Source organism: Lolium perenne, chromosome 3, assembly GCF_019359855.2.
Source record: "Lolium perenne isolate Kyuss_39 chromosome 3, Kyuss_2.0, whole genome shotgun sequence".
Lineage (NCBI taxonomy): Eukaryota > Viridiplantae > Streptophyta > Magnoliopsida > Poales > Poaceae > Lolium > Lolium perenne.
The window spans coordinates 287,153,286-287,165,943 of NC_067246.2; the positions used below are offsets into that span (position 1 = coordinate 287,153,286).

Sequence of the window (12,658 nt, forward strand, 5' to 3'; positions counted from 1 at the left end):
CGAATGAAAACACATTTGATTAAGTTGGCTCATAATATATATATATAATTAGTGTGCATGCATGGCCTACCATGCATTCGTGCATATATTTTAAGGTATATTTGAAAATATTCTTGGGGATTTCAATCTCTCTCTCTCGATCATCTATATATCGTTGGTGGCCAAAAAACACAAATATATATGCATGCAATTTATGCGTAAAGGCGCGGGTGCCTCTAATAATGTGTGTGCGCACTCGATCGATGATCCCTAAACCTTAAACAACCCTAAAACCTTAAATCTCTAATCCCTAATCCCTAATACCTAAACCTAAACACCCTAAACACTAAACCCTAAACCCTAGACCCTAAATCCTAACCCTAACCCTAACCCTAAACCCTAGCTAACCCTAAACCCTAATTAAACCCTATGTATAGGCCAACGACACTTAATTGTGCATCGAGCAGGCCAGGGGTGCCTCGCGGTCCTCTAATTAAATTAAATGTGCCATGCATTAACCCTAAACCATATATATGTAACTAACCCTAGCTAATCAACCCTACTTAATTAAAACACATAACCCTAAACTATACTAGCTAGCTATAACCCGATCTAATAAAAACATGCTCTATATATAGCAGCTAGCTAGCAAACCGTAGATTAACACCAATTAAAATATACATGGCCTATATCGATCATGTTGTATAACATATATCCCTCATATTTATTAATTAATTATATAATTATCGTGATAAATTAGTTAACTTGAATTTTGATAAGTTCTCTCGAATGAAAACACATTTGATTAAGTTGCCTCATAATATATATATATAATTAGTGTGCATGCATGGCCTACCATGCATTTGTGCATATATTTTAATGTATATTTGAATATATATATTCTTGGGGATTTCAATCTCTCTCTCTCGATCATCTATATAAGACGTTGGTGGCCAAAAAACACACATATATACGCATGCACTTTATGCGTAAATTAAGGCGCGGGTGCCTCTAATAATGTGTGTGCGCACTCGATCGATGATCTCTAAACCTTAAACAACCCCTAAAATCTTAAATCCCTAATACCTAATCCCTAATCCCTAAACCCTAAACACCCTAAACACTAAACCCTAAACCCTAGACCCTAAACCCTAACCCTAACCCTAACCCTAACCCTAAACCCTAGCGAACCCTAAACCCTAATTAAACCCTATAAATAGGCCAACGACACTTAATTGTGCATCGAGCAGGCCAGGGGGTGCCTCGCGGTCCTCTAATTAAATTAAATGTGACATGCATTAATCCTAAACCATATATATGTAACTAACCCTAGCTAGCTAATCAACCCTACTTAATTAAAACACATAACGTACCCTAAACTATACTAGCTAGCTATAACCCGATCTAATAAAAACATGCTCTATATATAGCAGCTAGCTAGCAAACCGTAGATTAACACCAATTAAAATATACATGGCCTATATCGATCATGTTGTATAACATATATCCCTCATATTTATTAATTAATTATATAATTATCGTGATAAATTAGTTAACTTGAATTTTGATAAGTTCTCTCGAATGAAAACACATTTGATTAAGTTGCCTCATAATATATATATAATTAGTGTGCATGCATGGCCTACCATGCATTTGTGCATATATTTTAATGTATATTTGAACATATATATTCTTGGGGATTTCAATCTCTCTCTCTCGATCATCTATATAAGACGTTGGTGGCCAAAAAACACACATATATATGCATGCACTTTATGCGTAAAGGCGCGGGTGCCTCTAATAATGTGTGTGCGCACTCGATCGATAATGATCCCTAAACCTTAAACAACCCTAAAACCCTAAATTAATTATCGATCTCCCTGTGATTCATTAATTAATTATATATATAATTATCGATGATAAATTAATTAACTTGAATTTTGACAAGTTCTCTCATATGAAAACACATTTGATCAAAAGTTGCCTCATAATATATATATATAATTAGTGTGCATGCATGGCCTACCATGCATTCGTGCATATATCTCTACTATATTAAATGGCTAGAGGTGGTGTCCCATGGTACGTCCAGCCTCCCACCTCCAATCTCCCACCCTCCCCTTTTTCGCTCTCCCTCCCGCAAAGTAAAAAAAAAACAGCAACATAACCGGCCGACGAGAAACGAACTGTAGCTGCAACTCACGCACGCACGAGGCACGACTCACCACTCCGCGTCCTATCCTGAAAACCGTCGTCCCACTTCCCCCGAGCGCCATGCCCCTCCTTGTGTCCTCACGCGGGTCTGGCAGCGCCCTCCCCTATGGGCAGGGGTCCGCTACGGCGGGGACAACGGCGGGCCGGCGGCGCCGCCATGGACTATTAGCACTTCTTCCCGGAAAGATCGACCCCATACCCCCACAACAATGACGAGGAGATGGGGACGGGCGGCGGAGGCGGCAAGTCCCTGTGCAGGTCGCTGGGACAACGCCAGATAGATCAGCTACGGCACCGCGAGGGAGGAGAGGCGGAGACACATTAGCCACGGTGGGAAGAGATCGGCGGGGTTCTCCGCCGAAAACATGCCCAAGGTCATTGTATCCCTCGCCCAAATCCTACCTCCAGGGTCGTGGCGGGAATCGAATTCCAACGCCCCCCAGCGTTCTGTAGCGCAGCGTCCTCCCGCAGATTCCTCGGCATGGACTCCCCAGGGACCGTTCTACATCGTCCGGGAGATCCTGTGCTTGGTAACCCCCTCCCCCTCTCCGGTTACTGAAAATTTCGTTTCTGTTCTTGTGTATGTGCACTAATCGCCGCCAAATGATGCTCATGTGATGCTTACCTGCTGCCTATGCCCATGGATTTGTGCTGCTGCTTGCGTTCTGTAACTTCAGTAGTTTTGTAGCCCAACAGATTCTTTGGTACTGTATGCGTGAGTGAGGCATGAGGGAAGATTGGATATATGGAAAGATTTGTGATGCTAGGTTAGGAGTGGAAATTTGCAGTGATATCTTCTGTTAGAAAATCGAGTAAGAATGTGTATATCCAATTTAAACATTGCCTGCTGCGCTTGTGGGGGTTTGCAAAAGAGGTTATCTCGCTGTATGCGAACAGCAGTCTCATTTATCTCGGCGATCATTTTGGTGATATGAGAGGAGAATGATTACTAGAATGGGGATATATGCGATAGTCTGTAACATGTGGATTTTAGCCGTGATTTCTTAATACCAGATTCAGTATACGCCTCGGTACCTGGTCCTCTTGATTTGGTAATCAAAGGCCTCTTTGACTGAATAGTTGAGAAGACGAGTTGTTACGGTGCGAAAGCTACTAGGTCTCTTGTAGTTTCAAAATACGCATGCATTTATTTATCTTGGAGAGAAAGCTGATATGCATCCTACATGTATCTTGGGCGTTATTCTTCTTTTGGGTCTGAGGATAATGACTTTTTTTGTAGATTGGCAAGCGTTCCATCTATGGGAGCAAGTTGCTTAAAAAACCACAGAATATGTTCATCTGACAAAAGAGCTTACCACCATATGTGAGAGCATTGAGTGGCAGGTATGAGGAACACAGAAAAACAATGCTAATAGTATTTTTTAATCTCCATTGGATCTTAATCTATGTGGCAGACTTTGCATCTAATATATCAATGTGAGCTATATACTTACTTTGGACCGACTGGTTTTTGTTTATAATGAAGGTGGATGAGTTGGAAAGAAAATTTCAGGTGCATCAACAGAATCCAACATTTGACTGACTCGATGAAGTTGAACTCTCTAGACGACGGAACTGAACTATCTTTTGCTCATAATCAGGTACATTTCTTCATATAATCCATCATTCTGTTTCTTACCTCCTTCGCCTTTATTATAACAGCACGACTTATTTGAGGATTGGCTCTGACCGAACTATAGTACAAATTTTCTTCAGTGTTTACCTTCTTACCATCTCATTGAACTACCACATCTCTCCCTTTTTTGAATAAAAATAGGGTACTCTTGAGCATGCGTGGGTAACCTATTGCAATTGAATATTGTATCACGTGATATTGAAAAGGAAGACTGATGGGAGTGATATTTATGCTACTATGTTTTATCCCTACAATTGACAATGTGAAATTTATTTATTCAGGGTTCCCTATCTTTGAAAAACATACCGAGGTTGGTGCTTTCAAAAGAGCTGTTGAAAAATGGGCTGCATGCCTGGACTATCAAATCATTTTGAAATCTTTTGAATCTGTTAGAGTTGCGCTTATTTTAGATGATTTTGTTAGGATTTTTTTTGGCATTACATGCTTTGTATGATTGTGTTTATCAGGAAAGTTGCTCTGGAGCTTGCTGGAAAATGCGACATTGCTGATTTTGATTCTCAGGTACACTATTATACATTCAATCCCCTTTGTGTTGGCATGTCTCAGTTTCATTATTTAATCTCGTAGAGAGAGCAGAACGCGTGCCTTCCATCATGGTAGGCGTGGCATGCTTTGGACATGTATAAGGAGATGTCCAGCTTTTTTCCCCTTTTTGTTCCGTTTTTTGACGGGGTTTGAGGTGTGTGCATCAGGTTAAGTCAGAGAAACTAGGCATCAGGTTCGTGAGTGATCCACTACCATGGAGCAAAGGTGATGTATTAGGCATGTGTTCTGTATTCTATATCTGGCCTTCGAGTCCATCGGCGCCGACGCTGCCGAGTGGTGGACACCCGCGTTTGAGTTCCGCATCGACGCTCCGCTCCGCTCCACGCTTCACTTACCGCAGGGGAGCTCCGCGAGGTCCAGAATGAATATTGCTCCTATGATGCAACAGCGAGAGGCATGGACGTCCGTCCAAATGGACTCGTTCCTTGACATGGTGCGCAAGTGCAAGGAGACAGAGAACTCCAATTGTCCATAAGGTGTTAAACATGCTTTTTCCCCTTTTGTCAATGTAGATAGTTATTCTGTTTCGGTGATATTCACATACATAGGTTATCAGATCAGCCTTTTATCGTAAAAAACATACTGAACTGATAGCCTTCTCATTACATGGATTGTCCTTCCTCTGCAATGGGGCGTGGAAGGTGGTGTGCCGTTGTGACAGGTTAAGATGATCCCACGGGTGTGGTCCTTTTGAGATTCTAAGAGCACTTTGTTTCTCCCTTTGCATGTACGACATCAGTTTAGTGGGTCTGAGTTTTCTTTCTTGATCGATCGGAAGCCACGGTTCAGGTCGATCGATTCCCAAGCTACACTCTGAATCATATGAAGGATTGATACATATTGACTTGATTGTATATTTTTTTATTGGATTTTAAGGAGTGTTTGTGAAGTTCATCCCCAGTTGGATCTCCTTTGTGGGAACTTTGAATGTTACAATGGAGGTACAAAAAGTTCTCTCATATGAACAATTCTTTACTCTGCATAAACACTGGTTACATAAACACTGCTCTGACTCCAACGTGAACAACTCTTTACTCTGCTTATTCTTGTATAATATCAAACAATCTTTTCCCCGATATATTGTTGTTTATATGCTACTGCTTCCTTCCCTGATTTCTTCGTTCAGATGTTTTTTGGTACACAGTTCCCAAAATGATTACTGCTTTCGCTAAGTTATTCCATTCTTTGCTACAATATTGGCTTTCTAAAAGCTTACTGTTTCTTCTGTTATTTTGTTTGACATAAACTGGAACAGTATCTTTCTTTTCTTTTTTGAACTGTCAAATGGAATCATGAGCTGTTACACTGAACACCTGTCCAAAAATAATAGTTTGTCCTATAAGCAATATGTAAATCATGCTTAGCTCTGATTAGTTTTTCAGTATTTGAACTCAAGCGTCTGAGCTTCTTGAAATTAATATAACTAAAGCTAGCAAATCAATCATAGCAGCGAACGGTGGAGTGCAGATTTGGTCCAAATTCTTTAGTCGTGTAATTTGCTGGGTATAAATAGTAGCTATTCAAATCTTTGTGGTCCCAAATGATGGTCCTAATGCTTGTGAAGTTCAGTTCAATTAAATTGTAGCTTTATCTAATGACTTACTTTGCTTTATACTACTGTGCGCTAGCAGGGAGGGGCTATTGCCAGTGCTAGCCGTGCGGCGGCGGCAAGTACAGACAATGGTCGCTTGGAAAGAGTGGTGGAAGAGGACGAGGATGTGGCTAAGACTCACGGCCTCCTAGACGGTAATGTAGATGCATGTTTTCTTTGTATTGCTCCTGCCGAAGCCTAATCCCCTATGCCGATGTCTCAATTCACAAATCCACCGCATCTCATTCTCTCAACTGGTATGGATAAGCCATTGAGACAGATCGTTGTCGAATGGTGATCCGATTAGTTTTTTGCATCCACGTTATCAAGTTGGCTGTGATCGGCGCACCATATTTGCAGAAATAGATCATGCATATCATCTTGATTTCAGCTGTAATATTTATTGTAGTCTGCTGCCTCTTTAGACTTTACACCTGAATGTAAAATCTACTGTCATTCCTTATTTATACATGCACATCCTGCATATCATCTTGTTAAATCTGATGTATCTTCTCAATTGAGGAACATATGTAAAACATTCATGTCCACTACGTCATATTGTTTCTGTAACAAGTAGCACATCCATAAATATTTTGTCAAAAATCATGAGACATGTGTTTGTCTATAGACTGACAATATTGCTCTTTTTTTGCTGTTGCTACTTGCATAGAGAAGATGACCCTGATTATGTATGAGAATTTCATTTTTCCTGCCATGTATGTCGCGATTTAGGTGATACTCTCCTTCCACATTTTAGTTCAGTTTTATGCTTTCCTTATGCCGCCCTCTACTAATTACTTAGAATTATTGTCAAGTTCCCATAGTTAAGTCATGATTTATCTTAACAATTTTCGAAATGCTCATGGGCTTTCATAAGTTGGACATGCCAACTTTGATATGAGCAACAATGCAGGGTCTTGAGGGCAGCAGAGAGAAACTTGAGCGCGCAGAAGAGGGAGAGGAGTCACAAGCCGATGCTACATCGACGGGCAAGGTGGCAGTGGCTACATCTACAAGTCAACAACCATCGCCACCAAACGCCTTCTGCCACACTGCACGAACTCGCCTATGCATAGACCAGACCCACTTTGACTCGTCGCCCATTTTATTTTCACCATCTTCTCTATCGCTGGCATTTTCCCCTGCCAGATCTATTTGCACGCTTAAGAAGACTGGTTTTTTTTTTGATGAAGGTTCCCTTGTTGACTAAATGCACCTAGAAAATATGGCTCTTATTCTTCTTTGAACTATCACTGTCACAGTATGTGCTTCTGTTATCCAAGCAACTCCATGGTTGTTGGTGTTGCTCTCTTTTCTAGCCAGGTTCACCCTTAAGAAGACTCCATGGTGGACATACACTTTGAAGCATATTACAGAATCAGAGCTAATATAATCACGCACCACTATCATGACTGAAATCTCTCCTTGATTATAAATGTTTATCTTCAGTACTAACCTTTTCTGTGACGCTGTCAGGGACTATGAAAAGATCCTCGTGACCTCACACTCAACAAGAACAAGTTGAAGGCATAATAAGTATTCTAGGAAGCTAGGAGGAGTCGCCCCGCTCCCACCTGCAACCAGAATCTGCCAATAAATGTGTATTTCTAGGATTTTTTTTGCGTTTGGAAGTTGTCTGTTATTTTTTGCTTTCAGACTGTGTGAACGGTTGACAACTTGCAATAGTTCCTACGGTTTTTTGGTCACATTTCAGGAATGTTATTTCACTTTTGGTAATTATTGTTATGATTTGCAGCAGGTGGGGCGCTATTCTCGTTCCCCATAGCCTCAGCACGGAACCTGGAGGTACCAACCTGATACAGAGAATATAGAGCATGGTGTCACAAAGGCTTTACGCACAAACAGCTGAAGACATGTGCTACTTTAAGCATATTCCAAAACAGGAACAGATTAAATTGTGCATCGAGGAGCCCAGGTGTGCCTCACGGTCCTCTAATTAAATTAAATGCGCCATGCATTAACCCTAAACCATATATATGTAACTAACCCTAGCTAATCAACCCTACTTAATTAAAACACATAACCCTAAAGTATACTAGCTATAACCCGATCTAATAAAAACATGCTCTATATATAGCAGCTAGCTAGCAAACCGTAGATTAACACCAATTAATATATATACATGGCCTATATCGATCATGTTGTATAACATATCCCTGAGATTCATTAATTAATTATATAATTATCGTGATAAATTAATTAACTTTAATTTTGACAAGTTCTCTCGAATGAAAACACATTTGATTAAGTTGCCTCATAATATATACTAGCATGGATGGGCGCGGCGGCACCCCGCGCAAACTATGTAATACGATGGTTGAAATAATATTAAAATTACAGTTCAACCAATTGAAGTAATGAATCATGTATACAGAATAATAGCAAAGCTTCAGAGAGTAGTAGCATACTGAAGAGAACAATTCTCCTCTTGAGAGCTGGTTCAACTCGTCTTGAAATAACCCAGATAACAGCTACCTTCTAACTTGTGGTTTAGCACTCCTTTTATCATGGTTGTCATCTTTCGAGGTTTTCTACATGAATTTCTTAAATAGAACTGTTCATATGTGTTGTATACCACAAAAACTTCTCCTAGACAATATTGCAAAACCTGAACTATTTTTGTTCTGTCTCTGGTTGTTTGATTAGGTATTCATTCTCACATTCCCTATGAATTTAACTCCCAAAAATGAAATGTTGTGAGCAACCATCTCCTTGTAACCACAAGACATTTCTCGCTGCATTCAAATGTAAATATTACTACCCATGAATGTAAAAGCCAGAACTTCAGAGTATAGCTTATTATGAGTCAGAGCAAGACAAAAAAAATCCTATCTAAAAGATATGTTGCCTCCTAGCGCGCCTTCTTTGCATGCATGTATGGCTCATAACATGTGCTTATGGAGTATGAATAAATGTCACTTGCCCTTTCCTCTCTATATAACAAAGGATACAAAACATAAGAATCCAATGATGATGAGAAAGCCCGAGCAAAGGAAATCCCTTGACACCACACTTTTCACCCTTGAAAATTACTCACTTAAAAGAAGAACATGAGCAAAAGGAATACAACAAATATTCATAGAAAGATCCACAATTCTTCTAAAAAGAAGATCCACAATTTGAAATTATGTAGAATCTATGTAGAGAATGAGACCAGCCGTCTTGAGCATGTTTGTGTGTCCTCATTGGATGATACCAGCATTCCATGGCTCCAGAACCTCAAATCTCGCAGAATTTAACAACCTGAATTGAGAAAAGGAACGCTACAAAAATCTGTTACATCATGGAAGTACAGACCAATGCACCACACTTTAATGTCATCTTTTTATGTGTGTAACTGATCATGGTGCATGTAATGTGAGATTATAGTTGTGACTTTCAAATATAGTACGAAATTATCAAATGTCTGAGAAAGTCCACTCAGGAGCTGGTCTTAGGAGTAAACTACCAGGAAAATGGCCAGGTCGCATTATGGCTCTATCGACCAATAACTTGTCTCCTCATGATCTAACTAATTTCTGAGATAGAGAAGTATAAAGCGTCAGTGGGAAATAACCCAGTGATAAGCCATATTAGTCAATGTGAGAATGTCTAAAAGCCAAGGTAAATGTATAACTCTTTTCCTCGCCTTGTCATGTCATTAAAAAACAAATGCACCTTACTCCATTAGGTCTTATTCGGTGATCTCATCATAAAAAGGGGAATTTTGAAACTGTTTCCTCACAAAAGAGATATTTCTTACCTTGTTTTCAATAAAGTGCAAAGGTGCACAGTAGTTGTTCTACCTATCATCTCTCTGTAGTTTTCATCGAAAACAAAAAAGCACAGTAGGTATAACATAAATGAATGTGTGTGCCATTACTGGAACATGGAGAATCTAGAAGCATATCTCATATAGCTAGCTTATCTATCAAGAATAAGAAAAAAAAAGTTTAACTAATCAATTAAACAACCTATGAGCAGGCATAGTTGACACTTCATTTTCTCGATGGCTTCCACTTCTTAAATTTGTTTGCTGTAGAAAATATCCTGTAGATTGCTCTGCATCAAGAAAATACTTACATGTGAGAGTAGGCTGTAGTGTATATAAAGAAATCCCCAAATGAATATCGGTGTATGACAGTATGAGTATGGTTGAAAGCAAATATCTATGGGTTGTTACACAATGTAGGTGCAAGGATTTATTAAAGTTTAAATATAAAGGAGCACACAAAATGGACAGAGAATGGATATATATATATATCATCACAGTGTGCACACAATCAACATGGCTGCCTATTTTTTGTTTTCCATGTCCATTATGGTACTTTTAGTCATGCATAGCTAGTGTTAATTATTTTTCTGAGTGCATATTTGCTGATTTGTTGGCCTGAATATTCAGTACATGTAATGTGAGATTAGCAATGTAGGGGATGATACTAATAAAGTTGCAGCGCTAGTAAATATGTTCACGATGAATTACATGGCGAAACGGCAATATATGTTTCCACTGGCGGAGCTAGACGGCGTTGATACATGGACAGAGCTGCATTACAGAGGATATAGATTCTAATCTGCATTACTCCTGACTGAGACAGCTAACAACAGGGTAAGGCTATTCATGTGCTGAGTTAAGTATATGTGTAGATTCTATTCTACATTACTTCTAACTGAAATGCATGTATTATCTTCTCAATATACATTTTGATATTTACATAATAAGCCTCGAACTTTCATCCCTGATAAAGTACATAGTGAGAATGCACCATCTCCTACAGGCTGTAGCTTCTTAATTGAGAACAATCTATCTGCATGATTTAGGGAGAACTCCGTTGTATATATGGAACATAAGAGAAGGTGCTGTACAAAATCACACTTTCTGTTTTCCCAATCTACTTCCATTTTGCATTACATAAGTATCAGCCTAAAATATATGGCATGCCTGTTCAACAATAATCATTGGAAGTTGCGGGTTCTCGAAAAATATTGCCAACACAGAGAATAATAGTGCCAATGTTAAGTAATGAGCATGAGAAATCTTACATCGCAAAATTAATTTTCTGAACAACTTAGGCATCACCTGGAAGCGTAGGATGACACATTCCTTGAATCCCTTTTTTTCCTTCGCTTTCAGCACGGAGCTGATCTAACATACGTAGAAGTGCATCTCAAACTTCAACTTGGACAGAAACTATAATTGGAAATTAGTACCTAATAGTCAACTATGCCACTTGTTAGCTTAGTTGTTCATGGCTCGCCAGCCAATACAGAAGTACCAATTTTTACTTAATCAGCACATAAAAAGATCGGCGGAAGCATGGTAGCAATGACCACTGTCATGTTCATAACCTTAGTATCTCTGCAGTTTGCTCTGCAAGTTCTCACAGATTATTTTGTACCTGAAACATCATCGTAAGATGTTTATTTTTCGAGCACATAAAAGGATCAACAGAAGCATATTAATTTGACTACCATCTCAATTCAGTAGATGTTAAATAAGGATCCCATTAAATAATCATACCAATTGAGACGCCATCCGACAACGTGACAGGTCAAAAGAAGAGAGCTAGAAGTCTGAAAGACAAACACAAAAGGATAAGCAAACAGAGCACTTCATTAAGCAATCTGGTAAAGAAAGTAGTGATATTAATCGACTTTTCTTTCGAGAATTGAAATTAATCGACTTGAAACTTGCATTTAGCAGTAATGGCATCTAGAAATTTAGATCTGCTAGTCTACTACCCTGCTAAACAAAAATCTTCTAATTGGATAGTATGCTACGTGATCTGATAGAGCTAAACTGATATGTTGATCAGTTGATGCTGCTGAAGTCAGAGATGAACCGCTGAAGACTGAAGAAAGTGAAGAATACCTGGCCGTTCCCGTCGCCTGCACTGCTAGCTGGTCGCAGCTGGCCGCTGCTCGCCTGGACGCCCGCCCGCCGGTCGCCGCCACAAGCGCCTGCTCCGCTAGCTGCTGCTCTCCTGCTCCGCTTGAATGCTTCCCGCCGGCGCCGCCGCAATCGCATGGGGCCTAGGCTAGGGCTGCCGCGCGTGAGTGCGCTCGGACGTGCGGGCGTGGGCTGGATCCTGGATGTGAGATGTATGAGTATATGTACAACAAAATTTCTCAGAATCTTTGCTAATCAGATAAATATAGGTGAATGCCCCTGCCACCGAATCTCGTCGAGGTTGAAAGCGATTGCGCCTCCGCCTGGCATGAGAGAAGATGATGGGAGGAGGGAGTGACTTGAGCAGAGGCTTCAACGGATTGAGGATTCCTGATGCCGGGCGCATCGCTCCTTCTGCCGTCACCACCTCCTCGCCGGCTTCGTTCCTCCCCGCTGCTCTCCTTCGGCGCTAGAACTCCCCTCCTTCGGCGCTAGAACTCCCCTCCGCTCCAGCCATAGCCGCAGCTCGACGCGCCCGGCTGGCCTCGCTGCCGGCCGCCGTTCCCCGCCGCCTCTACCTCGTAGACCAAACAGCGCTGGCTGCTGCCTCTTACCTACTGCCCCGGTGCCTACCCCAACGCGGTGATAGTATGGGGATCGGAGGAGCTCCGATGCTGGCAGGTAGGAGCTCGGGTGGTGGGGAGAGTCTGAGCCGGCCATTGTCCCAGTCACCGGAATGGGAATCGTCGACGCCATCGCCACCACTGTCAAGTATCAACGG

General features: G+C 40.8%; 2 long non-coding RNA genes across 4 annotated transcripts; one reads left to right on the forward strand and one right to left on the reverse strand.

Moving 5' to 3' along the window:
• Window positions 1-2,186: 2,186 nt before the first annotated feature.
• LOC139837684 (uncharacterized) lies at window positions 2,187-4,112 on the forward strand. Its single transcript, XR_011754305.1, has 3 exons — window positions 2,187-2,723; window positions 3,434-3,537; window positions 3,680-4,112. It is a non-coding gene; the product is annotated as an uncharacterized lncRNA (long non-coding RNA).
• Window positions 4,113-8,913: 4,801 nt separating this feature from the next.
• LOC127344191 (uncharacterized) lies at window positions 8,914-12,356 on the reverse strand. 3 transcript variants are annotated; one of them, XR_007877796.2, is made up of 5 exons: window positions 12,164-12,356; window positions 11,860-12,076; window positions 11,509-11,561; window positions 9,962-11,386; window positions 8,914-9,251 (listed from the first exon to the last, which is right to left on the reverse strand). It is a non-coding gene; the product is annotated as an uncharacterized lncRNA (long non-coding RNA). The 3 variants fall into 3 exon arrangements; XR_007877794.2 differs by having other exon boundaries at window positions 9,962-10,049; window positions 11,068-11,386; window positions 11,860-12,356; XR_007877795.2 differs by having other exon boundaries at window positions 11,860-12,356.
• Between the last annotated feature and the right edge of the window lie 302 nt (window positions 12,357-12,658).